This window comes from Cupressus sempervirens, chromosome 8, assembly GCF_028749045.1.
Source record: "Cupressus sempervirens isolate cs-2001-9-10 chromosome 8, ASM2874904v1, whole genome shotgun sequence".
Taxonomy (NCBI): Eukaryota; Viridiplantae; Streptophyta; class Pinopsida; order Cupressales; family Cupressaceae; genus Cupressus; species Cupressus sempervirens.
In genome coordinates this window covers 443568227-443587019 of record NC_143125.1, presented here as the reverse complement: position 1 = coordinate 443587019, position 18793 = coordinate 443568227, and positions in this window count along the sequence as shown.

Genomic DNA, 18793 nt, shown 5'->3' with positions numbered 1-18793 from the left:
AAGGACATGATGACCATTTAATATTAACATATACATTTAAACACCATAAATAAATATACCTACCTTAGGCGAATTCATGCGAAATAGCAAAAAGAGGTTTTAAATTTTTTTTATAAACAAGTTGACAAGGCATGGGGGGGAGTGGGTCCACCTCCATCCTTACCCTAATCCACACCTCCACACTCCCCAAGTGCTTCAAAGGTGCTAACAACCTACAACACATGTTCACCAAACATTTAATTTACCCTTCTTTGCTTCTAAAAGCTGCCACCTTATACTAGGCTAGGAATATGGGTGTGGGCTACCTTGGTACTAAGGAAAATGTGCACAGAGATGGAAAAGGGTCTTTAAAGGGTCAAAGCATGTATCCTCATGCTAGCCTAGGGATTTGTGGGTCAGCTAGGAGAGAGGAAGAGTTTCCCAAGCATGTGAGTACGTAGAAAAAGGAGAAGGGGTTAGTTGTAAGGAAATATTCATAGGTTCTAGCACTAGGGCATGTGTAATATGTGAAGGGGGTCTATAGGTAAGGTGAATGTAGTTTAGTTTAGGCTAAGAGTTGTTAATTAATGTAATAGATTAGGAGTTGTTTAGAAATTAGAAAGGAAGGAAACAATGTTAGTATAGATAACTAAGAATAATGGATTATTTTATAGATGATAATCTCTAAATAATCAAATTAAATTAATAGTAACAAATTAGTAAGAATAAGTAATAATTAGATAGTAAATAGATTATTAGTAATAACTCAGTAAGAACATGGTATTAATTAGATTAAAATAGAAAGAGAAATTCAAAACTTAAGTAGCAAATAATTGAGTAGCTATACATTATCAAATAGCTTGTTTATATAGAGAAGTATTGTTCAATTCATAATAGAAAAATAACTAAGGAAATAAATGTGAACCATTGTAACTAGTACAAAATTGTTGGTGATAATGATAACATGTAATAGTGTAAATCGAGAGTTAATGAGTATTTAAAATTTGAAGTTGTTACAAACTAAGGATTCATATAAGTTATATAGTTAATAATATGAAGTAAGAGTGGTGGGCTAGTAAAGATTGATAAGGATTCGATAAGAAGTCAATAAATAGAATTAGTTTGTAGAATGAAATTGTTTGAAGGTAGTTATTAATAATAATCCTAGAAGTAGATAGTTAAAAATAAGAAGATCATGATATGTATATTAAGTCTTTATATTAGTGGTCACTAGTCATTACTATCTAAGGAACTTACTTAAGTCCTTCATATTGATATGGAAATGTAAGGAAATTGCTATGCATAAACATAATGTTGTATATCATCTGGGGTAAATATGGTTATGTCTAGGGGGTCATGTTTGCACATATGCATTTAGAAACTACATTGATAAAATACTTGATTAAGGATTTAAATACATATCTAGATATAATCCTTCTTAAGTCAGAGATCCTTAGTCATCTACAATGTTACACAAATCAAATTATAATGTACAATCTTAAGTAGATTTGGGCTAAGAACTTTATTTCATGAAGTATTAGAAAATAGATGATTAACTTACCGTTACCTAGCTAAAGTTGGCAAAATTAGTAAGTTAGTAGAATGATTGACAAAGTGTGAACTTATCCTCTCTAGGAATAGATTTGAAGGTACCATACAAGACTTACCCCTTTGTCATGTTCATATCCAATGTAAGAATCAAATATTTCAGTGATGTGATGGCAAGTTCCTTGCCACCTAGATTGATATATATATATATATATATATATATATATATATATATATATATATATATATATATATATATATATATATATATATATATATATATATATATATATATATGATGATTGTGATTCTTGGAAGGTGTTCAATCAATGGCCGACAAGTCTTAGAAACTTTATATCTACACACTTAGTGGTAACAACTAGTCTATTAAGATAACCTTAACCTAATGCCAGTATGAACTCCTTAACTGATTTTCATTGTTATAGAAAATCCCTGATGTATAGCTTAGTTGTTGTCAAAAATAAATTTTAGTTGTGTTTTTTCCCTATAAGTTTGGGCATGATAGGCATTGATGGAGAGATGAGATGAGGATACATTCACATTCCATCTACTAGTGGTAGAGATGATAGTCACCTTAGAGGATGTTTACTAGATCCTACATCTGCTCATCTAAGAAATAATAATTAAACCAAGGTCAACTAATATGATCTATAGGAGATGGCAAAGAATTTTATTATTACATGGGTATACCATATGTTGAATGAGAGAGGATCAACCATGTTAACTTGAAGGGAATCCTATGAGGATTGTGTTTTATGTGATAGCCATAAAAGTGTTGCCCAATACAAAGGGTAGAATATTCTTACCGCCTCTTTCACATATTGTTGACATATAGAGAGAGTTTTAATGGCCTATACATGGGGATATAGCTGTTAGAAATATGGATATGGTAAGATGAGTTAGGGTTGTCATTTATGGAAACACATATATCAAGATGTAATGAACAAATATACTACTGAAGATTTTGAAGTCAAAGATAGAAAGTTGTCTAAGTGTTAGACAGTTTCACTGGAGCACAGAGATTGTTTTTGTATAGTGAAGGCTACAAAGATATTTGGAATGTGCAAAGTTAAGGGAAGGTATATAGAGTGTCATGATTATGTACCTAAGTGTTCAAGTTAGTATAGATAGTACAAACATAGTTATAGGATAAATACTAGTAAAAGTAGTGTGCATAACAGAACATAGTAAATTAGGAAAATATGTATAAAGTGTTAAGGAATTATTTTGTTCATGAAATAATTACTTTTTTTTGTAGGGATGACATCCTATATGTTTACCCAAAGTCACTGTAACATCTAATTGCATCAAGCTGACTACATAAGAGTTTTGTGAAAGGAATTAGTATAAGTAAAGAGTTACTGTATGTGAAGTGTTTAGATGCGTGATATATGATATATCTGAGAATGCAAAGTATATGAGTTATATGAAAACTATGCATGTAACATGCAAAGTTATATGAGAGATCTATTATGTGAATTCTAATGTCAAATCAGGCTATGTGAAGTATGACAATCAACAATAAAGAGGTTTTTGTATCTATTTTGTACAAAGGCACTATATTATTTAATTGGATGTTAGGGAAGTGGGCTCTTCTTGCATATAGTAGTAATTGTAATATCAAATCCTAAAGAGGTTGAGGCTTTTAATAGGTCCTAGTCCTCTAACAAGGACCAAGACATCATATGTAATTCACAGACTCTTAACATGGTCAATATCCTTAACAAAATTCATTTGTTTATTAGACCATTCTGTGGGTGACATCCCCTCTAGGGTTTTCCCTTGGCTATGGTTTTACTAGTTAAAAAATAATAGTATTATGAGTTCTCTCTATGTATGGTTTTATTTACTATTCGACATTGTTGGTTTACTTTCATATGCATGTTGTAAAGTAATTAATAATATCTAGTTGTGGGAAAAAGTTTGTAGAATATTGATTCACCCTCCTCTCAATATTATCTATTTCTAACAATTGGTATCAAATCACTTACTAAGAAGAGGCTTAATAACTTGAGTAAGATCCCTATGCATATGGAATAGTTAAAGAGAAATATTGAAGAAGCTCTTGAGAAAATTGATCTTATTACATAAGAAAGAGACAACCTAAAAGATAAGTATGAAGATGCAAAATATTATATTGGTAAATTGAAAGATAAAATTGATCACCTAAAATATAGAAAGGAATCAAAAGAGAAAATAGTGATAGTGATGAAGTAGGAATTCTTAAGAAAGAAAATGAGATCTTGAAACATGAGCTGAAAATTATTGAACTTAAGTTTAGTCTTAAGAAGGATGATAGTAATATTGAACTACATTTGAAATCTGAGAATGCAGACCTAAGATCTCATCTGACTCAAGTAACATCTAAATTAGATCCTATAAGAACAAACCATGCATAATTAGAAAATGATAATACTATTGTGAAAGATGAACTAACACAAGCTACACAAAAATTAGAGAAGTTTTATTTCAATAGTGAGAAAATTGATGAACAACTATTTTTCTAGAGATCCTCTTATGATAAGACAGGTCTTGGATATCTTATTGGAGAAAATTCACTAGATCCAATTTTTCAAACCCCTAAGCTGAAAGAAATTGATCAAAGTAGGATTGAATCAAGTATATCTATAGAAGTATCTAAAAAAGTTGAACAAGTTGATCTATCTAAAAAACTTGATGAACATAAGAAAATAGAGCAAGTTAAACCACCTAAGGAGGCTTAATATAAATTTAGAGGTAAATTTTTCTTATGTAATCAAGTTGGTCATATGAATAGAGATTGCATAGGTATGTCTCTTAAACCTATTACTAATTTCTATTGTTATAATTGTCATGGTTTTGAACATAAAGTAGTCAATTTTAAGAAACCTAAGTTTGATAGTAATAATAGAAATATTAGAATGTTTAGGAATACTACCCCTGTAGGTAATGAAAGAAGGAGATCAAAAAGTAGATCCAATGATGGAGAAATACCTAATGGAGAAAGGAACCAGATTGTATGTTACAAATGTAACAACCTTGGACATATTGCAAGGAATTGTAGAGCACCAAATAATTAGAATGGAGCTAATCAAAGAAGGAATACACATTTTTATTAGTTATGTAATAAATTTGGACACACATTGAATTTTTTTAGAATGGATAAAAGACATAACAATAGGAATCCTAACTACAAAAGGAACAATAATAGAAATGACAATGAGAGCACTAGTAGTTAGAAGGAAGCACTCAAAGAGCATGTTGATGAATTGAAGAAAGTATTTGTGAAGGAAAGTGATCTAGGAAGTTCTCATACAACTTTAGAAGAACAATATTTTGATGCACTTGATGAGAGATTGAAGTTAGAAATTGTGTGTAACTCATCACATTTGAATTAAGCACCTTTTATCAAGACAGAGCATTAGAAAGATGAAATAGAAGTTAGAAGTCAAGTTGAGAGTTGTAAAGTTGACAAGAGGCTGATTAGAAGAGTAATAAGTCTATGAATGTTTATAGATACACAATTAATGCAAAGTTAGATTTGAAGGATTTAAAGGATGCAAACAATACTGTTTGTATCATTCAATCTTACAAAGAGTTAAGGAGCATTTCAGAGTGATTTGATAATGAGTAAAAGAAAATTTGAAGCATTCAAATTAAAAAGTTTAAAGTGCCCTAGTTTCACAAAATTTAGGTATTTTGTGAAGTTTCTAAAGTATTTGAATTAGTTAAAATGGTGAATCCTACTATTTTTGATGTAAGTGAGAGGCCAATATATGTATTCAAGAAGCATCCATTCATTTCCCAAGTGGATGATCCCTTAGGATAATTTTCAAAACTTCTAGAAAATATTCTTCAAATAGAGGATATTAGGTCATATATTCATTATAAATTTGAGAGCATTAGAAACAATGATATATATAAGGATGTAGACCTAGTGTGCCAGGGCAACTTGTCATTGAAACAAGAGTTTGCACACTTAAATGAACTACACATCATGAACCACATGTTCTTTATAGAATTTGACAACCATGAATGGAGAATAATTATTTTGAGTCACATTCATGAAGGATTATTTGGGTTGGAGAGGTATCTATCATGATTGACAATGATATGATTCATAGGTTAACTGGTTTGTGCAATGAGGTCAGAAACCTAGTTAATGAAAAGAATGTAAAGAAGATGATAGAGACAAATCTAAAGACCAAATTTGATGAAAGAAACATGAGGATTGACCTAATTAATCAGACATATGTGAAAGTAATCAACAAGATCATAGGCTAAAAGATGAATCATAGTTCAAGATTGAACTTTGTACTTGCTAGTTTTGTACATGCAACTTACGTGATGACAACTAAAAGAGAAAAAGGTTAACATGTGTAACATATTGAGACACCAATTGCTAGATAGCATTAAGAAGGTTAAGAAGACTAGAAGTGAAATGTTTAGATTTGAGTAATTATTGATTCACCTATTCTTCCTAGTCATGAGGAAATTCCTAGTATGCCAGATAGGGAATGGGACAATAGGAACCAATGCACCATGAGCTTAGTGACACATCATTATAGAAGATAATTAGAGGAAAATATTATGGAAGATATCAGCAAAATAATGAGAGAAATTTGATCTATGATGAAGGAGAGGTATAGGATACCACCTTCATTAGTAGAAAAGTACAAAGACGACATATGCTTCCTAGTTGAAGCATATGTGAACTGCACAAAGGCAGTCATACCAAGAGTTAAATTCACAGACCCCATGGGTTATGAATTAAGTGAGGAAATAATTGAAGGGTATGCAAAGATCATACTCTAGTCTAAGGAAGAAGATGATACTCCTAGATGGGGAACTTGTGTAGAAAAGATCAGAGAAGTAGAGAGAAAGATTTACAACAAAGAAATCAAGAAGAATATTGAGAAGATGATAGAATCCATTCTTAAAGAATCAGGAATGACTAGATAGGAATTTTTTGTGGTGTCCACAACACACACCCCATTCCTTACTAGGAATGGGGACCCCCTATCTTTTTATGACTCCTGGACTCATAGTTCGGGAGTTAGGGAAATAAATTTTAGTTAATGTTTTTTAGAGTCAAAAAATTAAAAAATTTATTATAAAAAAAAAAATCTCGTGCACACATGCATCAAGGCACATCGCACTTTGCAAAAGAGAGAGAGGGTTATAAAACCCTCCCTCCCCTTCTTGACTTTCTCATTCCTTTTTGCAAGAGCAAGGAGCGAGAGGTATGGAGACCCCCCCTACCTCCATTTTCTATTTTTTCCCCTTCATTATCAAACATGCACATGTGCACGTGCATGGGAGGTAGCACACGTCCCTTTTGGGCACGCAACACGCACCCTTTGGGCTGCACGTGGTCCCTGCCGCTGTGCAGTGCATGTGGTGCGACGTGCACCCTTTTGGGCATGCGATTCCACTCATGCCCCCTCTTTTGGGTGCGCATAAGGTGCATGCTACCCTCATACAAACCCTAGCCGCATGCGTTGCCATGCCTCCACCCACACACTTTTTTAAAAAAATTTTAAATATTTAGTTTTAGTTTTAATTAGTTAAAAAAAAAAAAAACAAGTTCCCTTGGGGGCCATTTTTTTTCTCTTTTACATTATTTTATTTTATTTTTATATATCCAATATTTAATCATGTTTTCTTTTTCCTGTGACGTGCAGGTATTATAATCAGATGGCGTCCACATCTGGATCAGCAACAAAACTAGTTGTGTACAAGTTCCAAAGCGTAACTTTGAAATCACGATTGCACGATGAATACTCTAAGATCAAGGACACAGAACTTGGACACACGGACTTGGGAGAGTTTTTGTGAGTTTATAACAATCCAAACAAGAGATCATCCTTGAGATCTGCCTTAATCCATTCTAGATTAGTAAATGCAACATCACATCTTGGGACCATGTAGTCAGCTGAATTAATTATGACCCTATCTCAACATTTTTTCCCTGATGAAAGGGTGGTAAAGAGAATCACTGAGGAAGTAGTCTTGGATCTATGACCTAATAATATTGAGAGGGTTTTTCATCTACCTAGAGCCGATTTGTTCATCAGGCTTTCATATGAAGTAGTTGAGAGCTGGCATAAGGATCATTACTAGGAGGCCATGAACATCATATATTCCTCATACTTTATTGAGAAACCACCTCGGGGGAAGAAAATCAACAAAGTGGACATGACTCGAGGATACATGAAGGATGACATTGGATATTCAATCATTCTCTTGAGCAGAGTTATGGGATTGCTTACAGGAGGTCATCTTGCTCCATTCATGGTTAACTTCATTGAGACCATCAGACATGCAAAGATGCCACTAGATTGGGCCACCACACTTAGTGAGAACTTGTGTGACGAGTTGCAGATAGTAAGGACAAGAAGAAGTTCTATATGACTTCTTATGTGGTATATCTACTTGCAACAAGGGCCACCAACTATCCTAAGTTGCACAAAAAGGGTAGCATGCAGGATCCTAATGCATGGCTATATATAGTCTATCCTTAACTGGTGAAGAAGAAGCTCTCACCACAGAGAAAGGAGTACAAAATAGTGAACGATGCTTTCATCTTTGCCATTATTTGATTCATAGAAGGAGATTATGGGAAGAGGTTACCCGATGAAGCCAAGATGCAAATGACAGCTCTTGGTGCATATTTCATCTAGTTCTAGACATTCACATACATTCAGGTTGGTGGTGCATCCATCTATCCAAAGAAACTCCCAAAATACCCAAGTGACAAGTTGGTTATAATGGAAATTTCTTGACAAATTGAGTTAGCTTATGAGAGGATCAAAAAATAATGGAGGCCTTGGTGGGATTGGCCTTTTGTAATAGGAGCTTACTAGGTAAAGAGAAAGTAAGATATCTTGACTTTCAAGTGGGAATGGAAGAATTATCCTCTTGAAGAATATAACTCTCCCTAACCATTCTTCAACAATGTTGGTAAGGTAGAAAACCTGGTAGGAAAAGAGTTCTACCATAAGGACACCATTAAAGATCATTGGATGAATTCCACAAATGACTATGATGTTTGTATCAGGGACTATTGTAGAATGAATTTGTATTTAGCAGAGAAGGCTCTCCATTTGACTATCCTAGATGAGATAAGGCTACAGGACTCACAGGAGCTATTGGATCCCTTATTCAATATAGATAAAGTTGGTGAGAGGCCCATCGTCAATGCAAAAATTGATAGAGAGGAAGGAGATGATATTAATCATCGAACGAGACATGTCATCAGAATGAAAAAGAGTTGGATCAAGAAACCCTTTCCACTTGATCCAATTCTAGATACAATTATATTCCATGCACATGCTCGCCTAGAAAGGGTAAAGGGGAAGAGAGTCACAGTTACTATCTTTGTGCTCCAATCTCCTATCACACCAGAAACAGTCTACTAGCTTGATCGTCTAGTGGGATACTACCATCCTTCAGAGAAAAAGAAGGAAAAGAGGAAGAGAGCCTCTCCTCAGAGGATTCAAGCAGAGCATGTTGAAGAATAGGCCCCTTCGTAGTGACAGGAATCTACTCCCTAGGAGCCCCAAGACTCTGGAATTTCTCATATTCAGGTTGATTTTCCATTGCCTCCTATTTTGTCAAGTCAACAAGAAGAGGGAGAAATTATAGAGACATCCATTCATCTGGTGCATGAAGAGCCTGTTTCTCCTATGGTTCCATAGAAGCAAAAGAGAATCAAGGTTAGAATGAACAAGAGGCAAAGAGTTCATAAAATATTAGTGCCTAATCTATCTATTCCTGAAACCATTCTCAAGGAAGAATTAGATGAGGATGAAACAGAGTCAGATGAAGAGGAGGAGCGAGTGCCTCTATAAAGGAGAACTCGACTGGCCAAAGCCATAGAATTGGAAAGAAGGAAGAGTGTCACAAATACCCCACCACCCACCCAAGCTAAAATAGTAGAACTCTCTTCTTCAAAAGATGAAGTACAACGATGGGTGAATGAGCAAAGGGAGCTAGGTGATGATGTTCTCTCCATCCCAAATTTTGATTTCATGCCAGTGGCTATAGAATTGGTTGGAGATAAGATTAGAGATACTCCTACAGGTGAACTTCAATAGAAAGATTGGACGTAGATGCCACCCGAGACACTAGGTCCTCATCCAACTCCCCCATCTTCACCTCAAGTTATGATGGTAGATAAGGTTTTAGTGACACCTCCACCTCCAAGTTCAAAAGAACATGTTCAAAAGGAATCATCATTACAAGGAGAACCAAAACCAAGGGTTACTGGTGAGCCATCAAAAGAGGCATAGGTAGTAGAACATATACAACAACCTTCTCAAGAAGTTGAGGATCAAACTATGGGATCTACAAAAATTGAGACTACAGAAGAAGAACCCTCACAATAGGAGACTCCAAGCAAGAGTGATAAAGGGAAGGGGGTAGTTGAACACATCCCTTCATCATCCAGAGCCAAGGTTATAGAAAGACATATCCCAAGATGGTTTTAGAAAGAGATAATGAGGAGTGCCAAGCATCAATTCCTTGCTTCAAAGGATGATATTTGTGACATTGTAGAGATTTTGAACAAGCCTGACTCTTCATTACATGATGCAATGCCATTTGCATTCATTACTACTACTCGAAACTAGGACTTATTCACACAAGTGGCTCACCCTTTGAAAGGTATAGATGACGAAGCTATTAGCCTTCAGGACTATGAAGTGAAGGATATCATGTTAGGAAAGCCTACACGAGATACTTCTCAATAGATGATAACTATGGGACTCAAGGAGGTTCTCAGCCATATGGAACATGATGAGATTGAAATTAGAACACTTCAAAGGAAAGTTGAGATCTTAAAAGGATATTTAGCTGAAGTTATTGGTCCTCTTGATTCTAAACACCCTGAGGAGACTTTGAATACCATTCTTAGAGAAGGGGAAGGTGTACAACTTAGTCCATTTTTGAGAGCTTTTCAGGATTGGTGAGACAACCTTGAGGATAGGGGTGTTACTATAATCACAGGGAGTTTGAAGTTATTGCATGCTACATAAGAGAATGTTGATAAGATCATGGAAATTTTGAGGCATGACTTTAGTATTATGGATGAGGTACGGGCATGGAGCAAGGATTTACAAACTCTACAAGCCATAAAGGGGAAAAGGTACCACATTCTGATTGATGTATATACCAAAGAAGAGTTAGACATGATAGATGATTGGATAGAAAAGATTGCAGATGGAAATAAAGTGATGGAAACATTACATGATGAGATACATAGGCTCAAGGACCAAGCTTGAGAGCAAATTTTGGAAGCAGAAAAGTTGTATAGTGATGCATGCTTGGATATTTTTGAAGATGAAGAATGAGAGAATCTTTTACCAGTTGAGGTAGTTGTGGAAAATTCTAGAAAGACTTTAGAGGAAGCATCTAGTGATGAAGACATTAGACAAGCCTTCAGGATTGAGGAAGCACTGTTAGAGTTGGACACCAAACTTAGAGATTTTGTAGAAACTTGAATTGAGGTGGACAACTACAGATAGAAGGTCAAAGACAAGTATGAGGCTTTGGATCTTCTAGATGCTACTAAGATTACTGAGATTATAGAGAAATTCAAGGGCAAACATCCAAACATATCTTTAGGATAAAGATGAGCAAAACCCAGATGCCAGAATTTCAATTTTGACACTTAGTAAATTTTTGAGATTTTTGACTAGTTGAGGTCTACAGGTCTGCAGGTCTGCAGATTCACAATTCAGAGGTGCACTGACACTTGACTGCCAGTTCCAAAAATAGCACTTTCCATGCATTGGGAGCACATTTTGATGGCAAGTTAACTCTGACACACATCAAGTGAAGGGCCAACTTCTATTTTTGGTGTCTCCATGCACTTCTACTTTGACTGATGGCTTCCTCCTACTTTCTCTCTCATGCTTTCATTTTTTTGACATCTAAAGGGCTCATGCATCCAATTAATGAATAAAATATGGATGGAGTCCCTCTAAGCACCAGTTAGATTATTAGTTTGTATATATTTAGTTTGTTTAAATGTTTTAAAAGCATTTTATTGCATCAAGATATCTCTCACTCTCAACACAAATTGAGGAGATGATTTATTATAAATATCCCGTTGTAAAATGTAACAAGGGTTACCGTTATTATGCAATAAAGTTATGCTTTTGGTGCTAGCATTCAGAGTCTAGTTATTCTTTCCTGAATGTGTCATTGTTTTATGGATTTTATTCATGAGATTGTGATTGTGCCAAAGGTTTATTGCATTGTTTTTGGTTGTATGATCTTTTATTTTTGGTGTTTTCTACAGATATATGAATTTCGTTGACGTAACGAGCTTGAGAAGAGATCATCCGATTGTGTCTACATAGCTTTTTGTCTCACATGAGCACACTTTTCGTGGCCTTGTGATTTAATGAAGAGTGAAACATCATTTGATTTGTTAAATATTCTCATTGATGATTGGATCAGTGGATTCTAGGAAGCGCTGCTCCTGTTTGCATTGGTTTCCTACCGATTTCTTTGAAGGTTTAACTCGTAGCGTGTTGTGTTCTATAGCTTATGTCCATTTAGGAATTTCAATTTAAAGTTATTTGATTTCATGTTATTTTCTTTTAGTTTCATTATTTGCTTTGCTAACCCTGTAATGAACCCAAATTGGGGGTCCATCATTTATCTACGTCTTCTCTTTTAAATAAATTCTTTTCACCATATTTTCTCCAGATGGGTTTGATAATTTCTATCTGATTACTAATCTAATATTCTCGTGAAATAGGAAAATACTACTAATTCATTGATCACTATTGACTATCTTGTCTGGTATGACTTTATTAATAAGCAAAGATGAATTTGTTATGGTTTGAGATGACCTTCCAATGCTTGTTATGTCCTACTTGATATGTTTGATTATGATGGCAATAGATTATGGCATTGTTACCATTTTATGACACTTGTAATTGTATGTCCAAGCCAAGATAACTGCTACTCCTTGTTTCTATGCGCTTGGGTCACTAAAGTTGGTGATTGCCTCTCTCTACATGATTAGTTGTATATCCTTCCCTCCATACTTTGCTTTAATGTCATTCCATGCTTTTTATTTTGTGAATGGGATTCGGTGCTGTCACAGCCGATACTATCTCCTTCTATTCCTCCAATGTGGCTCTTTACTACTCGCAACTTGGTGGATATCCCTATTCGGTGATGATTCATGTCTTTGTAATTGCAAATGATTTATTCCCCATGGTGTAAAAATTGATCCTCCTCCTTCTATGTTTGTTCTTTAATACATGTTGTTGAGAGAGGTCAATAGTCACAACTTGTAGATATTAATCGATTAGTTATGGTTATGCTTAATATATATGTTATTTCATATAATAAATATATATTTATATGTTGCTATGATATTTGAATATATTTAGACTATTACTTTTATATTTATATACTTATACTTTATTATCACTATTGTATCATATGTATTAATAGATACAATATTATATTAAATTTAGTAATCAATTCATTAAATAGTATTTAAATGTGATAATAGTTAGATATATTATTGTCTTATTGATTTATATTTAAATGTGCTTTGTAATCATAGCTTATGTATACTGAATAATTGATATATTTTCATAGGGTATTTGATATCATTAAATACGTTATATAATATTGTATGTTATTATAACATATTAAATATATGTTATGCAAATATAATACCATATTGTATTATCATTTATATTAATTGTTGTATCATTAATATATATTATATTGATTAGTCTATTAATCAATTTATAATAATTATCATTAGTTATTAATATCATATATATATTCAAATGTGAATATATTATAATCTTCTTTGGTTTCATAATGTAATTATAATATTTATTATTATCTATTCATTATTATTCTTAATTATTATCATTGTATAATATGTTATTCAAATATTCATATATGCTTAAATTTGGGCTCATGACAAGTCTGCCCCTCTTGAATTTGCTTGTCCTCAAGCAATAATCATTTTCATATTTGTTTCATCTTATATAACAAAATTGACTACTAGATCCCATTCAAATTTTTACTTATAAGATTACTTCATTCTATTCTATAAAGAGTCACACATGTAGTATGCATTTGAATGCAAAGTATACATATGAATGTATGAAGACATGAAGAAAATATGAAGCATACACATTGATACATGAAGACACGAAGTAGACACGATGTAGACACATCATACATAACCTTGATTAGATCATAAAATTAATAATGCACAATGACTATACTTCTTTGTTAGGTTTATAAACCCTGCAACCACAAAATAAGCATCAATACATGCATATATATAAACTTCAAAGAAATTTGAATGATAATAAGTTAATCCAAGCCAAATCCATGCTAAGCCCAAGAGCGGAACTTTGGCCCCCTTAGCCCTAGTGGTAGGTGTTAGGCATCCACACAAGGTGGTCTACTTAGTGGATTGCTTGTTTGGCTAGAAAGGTTCTTGTGAAAAAAAGTCATTACTATATTTCCCTTAACTAGCACTACAATAGGGTGTTCTCTCCTGATTGCAGACTCCATAGGAAAGTGGTAGGGTTCCCTTTTCTTATTTACATAATCCTTTGGAAGGAATCTTTCTCCCTTTCCTTATTATGATCATCATAAGATGGTAGATTTACGGTGTAGAGGGCGCGTGAAACAAGCTCCAAGCGTATCTGAAAAGTGCTCAAAATTACTCCGCCTCTCCCTCCACCAACTCCCTACTTTAGGATATCATAATGTGGATGAGAAGATGAGTATTAAATTTAATTTACTTAGTTCATTTGAAAGATTTCTTCTTATAGTACACAAACAACTTTCTCTCTCCTTGTTATGATCATCTTGATGGTAGAATGACGGTGCAAAGGGCACGTGAAACAAGCTCCAAGCATATCCGACAAGTGCTCAAAATTACTCCGCCTTTTCCCCCACCAACTCCCTATCTAAGATTACGTAATTTGGATGAGAGATAGACTCTCTGTACTATAATTGAAATGTATTCTAATTACTATGTTTTTCCTTAAATCGACATATTTATATTTCATTTTTTTTCATTTTTCATATATATATTTTCAATTTTCATATATTCTGATTTCATTTCTTATACAAATTTACTTGTTTGATTTCATAGTAACATGAGTGAAAATAATAAAAGATAATATACTTCCCTTCTAAAGCTTCAAGTATACGAAGTATCAACATCTTGTCTTCTCTGTCTAAGGTTGCCTTTAATGGATTCTTAAACTTCCTCTGATTCTCAATCTCCCTCTTTTGCAATAAAATTCTTAGAGGAAAAGACTAAAGCACATATCTCATAGAAATAACAACATTAACATTAATTAGAATGTTAGTAATTTAACTTATGCTTAATAGCATAAATGATAGTAACATAATTCTTTATCTTGTATTTTCAATAATTGAAATAAAATAACAAAATACTTAATTTGATACTTATAATAGTTCTCCCAAACATTAAATTATTCAATATCATTTATAATTCTATGTTAGAATCTTTACATAGCCTTATAACCTTTATAATAACATCTCTTATAAATATAAATTTATCAATAAGATGAAAGAAAAATAACATAATAAAAAGTTAACTTTCTTATTTAATAAAAGACATTAGCTTTGAAAATCACATACCTCAGATTATGGGATCCCTATAATTTCGGGATTTTAAAGTTGGTCTTCATAATATATCCATATTTTTTTCTGTTTGCCCTTTTTGATAACAATGTCATCTGCCATATAATTATATCTTTTCTTTTTGTTTATTGTTCATTCTATTCATGATAGGGGTGGGTCCACTATTCAAACATATAGGTCTTTAAGTTTGATTTATTTGCTGACAATATATCCATTGTTAAATGCCCTCGATGGTTTCCCTTGCATAAGTTAACGGAGAGGAGATTTCCATGTTTAACTTATTTCTTCTTCTTCCTTTTGTTTATGCTTCCATATGGATTATCATCTAATTGTGAACAGTTCCATGAGTATTGTGCGTATTGAATGATCCTCTTGATTTCCTTTCTCATTGTCTTCTCGGATCAATGAACTTTTTAGAATGAATGTCATTTCTCCAAATGCCAAAAGGCATAAAATTGTCATGTATATTCAGATTGAATGATAAATAGCATTTTAGAGTTATTGGAAACTATAAACATTTTCGTTGCCAACACTCAAGCTCATGTCTCTTGGGTGATATTTCAGTAGAAAGAGATCATGATGTAGTGAATATACATTAAATATAGGGATAAGACATCCAAATATCTGTCTACTGAATTATTTTCACAATATTCATGACATGACAATGTATTATTTAATATACATTCAACCAAGTTTAAACTTATTACTTTGGTCAAATATATGTGTCTGATCGCTATGAGGTACGCTTCTCTTCATATGATATGAACACTGGTATCAATGAATTTAAACCCAACTAATACTCCTTCCCACTTGTTTCCATTTTTGATTGGTAGGAATTTAAAGTATTATAAAATTTAAGGCTGCACATTCATTTATATCTTATTTATATTCTTCCTATTACATCAGTTTTGTTTTCATGTCATTCTTAACACATTATCCACTAATGTTCTATCAATAGTTTTTTTGTATGCTCTTCTATGGAATTCCACGGTTTCGGCTCAAGGGTGGATAGGCTTTAATGTAACTGCACATTTCAAGTTTTACACCTTGCCATCATTATCAATGTGGAATCAAATTGGAAGCGGACTTAGCTTGTACACATCTTGTAAACTGGTGTTATAGTTTTATAAGCAATTTAGTATGTGATCTAGTTACCCAATCACCCATACTGTACGTCTGCTCATTGTTAATGCAACTGTAGAAAACGATGGAAATTATTTTTGGTTTGCAATGATTATCCTTAAATTTCTTAGAGAAAGAGATTGATCTTGAATATCTAATAAGTAATCTTTCTCAATTGTTGCAGAGGTTATATTGATCTAGATATCTATCAATATGCAAGAACAAGAAATGTATCATATCAATCAAGTGTGTATATGAGTCACTATTTCTGATATCTTCATAATATGAGTGCAATATTTACTGATCTGAAGTATATAATGCCTTATCCAAATTACAGATGTTTTAATTCTTATCTTGCCTAAATATTGAACAATAAAGGAACAAATGCCACCAATATGAAAAAGTAATCCAAGTGTAGAACAATTTTCGTGTTTGATACATCTACTTTGATTTGTTGGATATGATTGCTTGCCCCATAAAACTTTGCAATGGTGACGATTTAATGATAATCTTGATTGACTATAGATTATAATCATTTTTGCTGTGATTCCATATAGTGGTAGTGATCAACAAGATCATATAATCTCTAAAAATAATCTCCATTCAGTTATTATGTTTTGGTATGGCGAAGAAAAATATGGTTCTTTATTTCTTTTGATCTAAACATGTTTGATTCTGTATGGTCTTGAATTTGTCCATTGATTAAACTCAGATCTTTCTGTAATATTCTCACAGGGTGGCAAGATCGAGGCTCTGATACCATTTGTAATGAACCCAAATTGGGGGTCCATCATTTATCTACGTCTTCTCTTTTAAATAAATTCTTTTTGCCATATTTTCTCCGGATGGGTTTGATAATTTCTATCTGATTGCTAATCTAATATTTTCGTGAAATAGGAAAATGCTACTAATTCATTGATCACTATTGACTGTCTTGTCTGGTATGACTTTATTAATAAGAAAAGATGAATTTGTTATGGTCTGAGATGACCTTCCAATGTTTGTTATGTCCTACTTGATATGTTTGATTACGATGGCAATAGATTATGGAATTGTTACTATTTTATGACACTTGTAATTGTATGTCCAAGCCAAGATAACTGCTACTCCTTGTTTCTATGCGCTTGGGTCACTAAAGTTGGTGATTGCCTCTCTCTACATGATTAGTTGTATATCCTTCCCTCCATACTTTGCTTTAATGTCATTCCATGCTTTGTATTTTGTGAATGGGATTCGGTGCTATCACAGTCAATACTATCTCCTTCTATTCCTCCAATGTGGCTCTTTACTACTCGCAACTTGGTGGATATCCCTATTCGGTGATGATTCATGTCTTTGTAATTGCGAATGATTTATTCCCCATGGTGTAAAAATTGATCCTCCTCCTTCTATGTTTGTTCTTTAATACATGTTGAGAGAGGTCAATAGTCACAACTTGTAGATATTAATCGATTAGTTATGGTTATGCTTAATATATATGTTATTTCATATAATAAATATATATTTATATGTTGCTATGATATTTGAATATATATAGACTATTACTTTTATATTTATATACTTATACTTTATTATCACTATTGTATCATATGTATTAATAGATATAATATTATATCAAATTTAGTAATCAATTCAGTAAATAGTATTTAAATGTGATAATAGTTAGATATATTATTGTCTTATTAATTTATATTTAAATGTGCTTTGTAATCATAGCTTATGTATACTGAATAATTGATATATTTTCATAGGGTATTTGATATCATTAAATACATTATATAATATTGTATGTTATTATAACATATTAAATATATGTTATGCAAATATAATACCATATTGTATTATCATTTATATTAATTCTTGTATCATTAAAATATATTATATTGATTAGTCTATTAATCAGTTTATAATAATTATCATTAGTTATTAATATCATATATATTCAAATGTGAATATATTATAATCTTCTTTGGTTTCATAATGTAATTATAATATTTATTATTATCTATTCATTATTATTCTTAATTATTATCATTGTATAATATGTTATTCAAATATTCATATATCCTTAAATTTGGGCTCATGAAAAACCCCTTGTTAGAATAGGACCTCACAGTAGCTGCATTATTAGAGTTGCATTCATAAAAAAATAGAAAATACAAAAATATTGTTCTTTTGGTGTGATATTTTGAGACAGAAAATAGATTTTACTTCAATTCCAAGATAAAAGAGTTTTTAGAACCAGCAAAGGCCTCCTTGTGAACACTCACATTTATCTTCTACTAAGAAAATTTTTGTATGTTGCAAGACAAACACTGAACCTTGGAGTGGATCCTTAAAAAGATTTTCTTTTCAAAAGAGGAATTAGACTATGGATTCTTGTTGTTGACCTCATGCAAAATGAACACCCAACATAATTCAATAAGATAAAGGGCATAGCCTTGGAGGTGAAGGTTAGTGGAAAACC